The sequence below is a fragment of the Notolepis coatsorum genome (assembly GCF_963971535.1).
Source record: "Notolepis coatsorum genome assembly, chromosome: 7".
Taxonomy (NCBI): domain Eukaryota; kingdom Metazoa; phylum Chordata; class Actinopteri; order Aulopiformes; family Paralepididae; genus Notolepis; species Notolepis coatsorum.
Genome location: NC_140171.1, coordinates 99,357,873 through 99,359,426, shown reverse-complemented (window position 1 = coordinate 99,359,426; position 1,554 = coordinate 99,357,873).

The following is a 1,554-nucleotide window of genomic DNA, read 5'->3' as shown; positions in this document are numbered from 1 at the left end:
TTCCAGGGTGGAATTCCTAGAAACGGTAAACCTTTGCGCTCTCGTCTAAACTGTCAAAACGCATAAAACGATGACGAAAGGGTCGTCAAGGCTCTCGTCGCGCCTACTGCTTACATCACAGGCATGCGCCAGTAGCCTAGAAGCATAAACAAAACATGTCTGATTCTATCCATGGCGATCACCTGAAGGCTACATTGGCAGTACTTTTAAATACACAAGAATCTGTCCCGCGGCTATCACAACTATTATGACTGGACCCACTGTCTGTGAGTGACTCTGCTTTGGTCCAATCACATTCCCCACCCACACTCTGCGAATCAGAGGCAGAGTAGGGCGGGTCTTCACAGCACGTCATGTGACATATGCGCCAATCGTGTGACAGCGGGGCTCCGTTGTCTCGAGTTGTTACAGCGTCGTCTGCACGGAGAATTCCACCCCAAAACGCTCGTCTAAACGCAAAATTTAAAGTGAAACCGCAAGACGACTTTTGCGGTTTCTGTTCAGACTTCCATCCCAAAACGCTCGTCTAAACGTAGCCTCAGCAATCAAAAATCTAAATTCACTATTTTATATGCGCTCTTTTAACTTTTCCACAGCAGCCAACCAAATCGCGATATTGGATTCATTAACACTTTGAGTGCCACGCCGGGTTTTCCTTTTTACCCCCTTGATGCCACGGTCCACTTCAATGTTAACGTTAATATCGCCTAATCTATGTTTTAAATTATGGCTATGTGTCTAATCTGCCCGTCGCTTATCAAAGAACACTTTTCCAGTCAGTGCTGTCAAGGCAGATTGGTTTTTTATCGCTTCATTTCCGTTTCAGAGCATTTTGAAAAGCACCCGTTTTGAAATAAAAAACAGTTCATTCTAGACCATTCTGTGATAATTGTCTTTTACTGGAATATTCCAGAACGTCGATATTCGTCGGCCTATTTATGAATCGTTTTCAAATAAATGCTAGATGATCAATATTATACGTGCACGCACGCACATTCGCGCCGCGCACGGATAATCGCCGCGTTCATTTCCTCTTGGACTTTTCCAGTGAAACCGAAAGAGCCCATTTCACAAGATTAGTCTGATTATCCTAACACTGATAACTAGGGATGTCCCGATCGCCTTTTTTTGCCCCCGATCCGATCCCGATCATGTGATTTTAAATATCTACCGATTCCGATCGTTCCCGATCCGATCTTTCACATTAGTAATCAATTTTGACGCATTTGTGTCAGAAACTGGCGGAGCAAGAAGCCCCTCTGTTGCCTATAGTCCGGGGCGCGAGCGCGGCGGCTCTTGTTATTACATTCATATGTGCTTCATATGAGAAATATTAAAAGTTTCAATATATGTTTGCACATTATACATTCAGTGTTCGACTTACGTAATGATTAGCTCCATTCTGGTCTGAAACGCAGACGATAATCCTCAGTCACACAGCAAATAATTGCCGTTATCTGAAAAGTTAGTCTGAAAACTCCGCCTCCTGCTGCTTCATGAGTTTTTCCTCCACGCGAAATGTCCTCCTTGCAAACATTGCAATTGCTGTTGGAC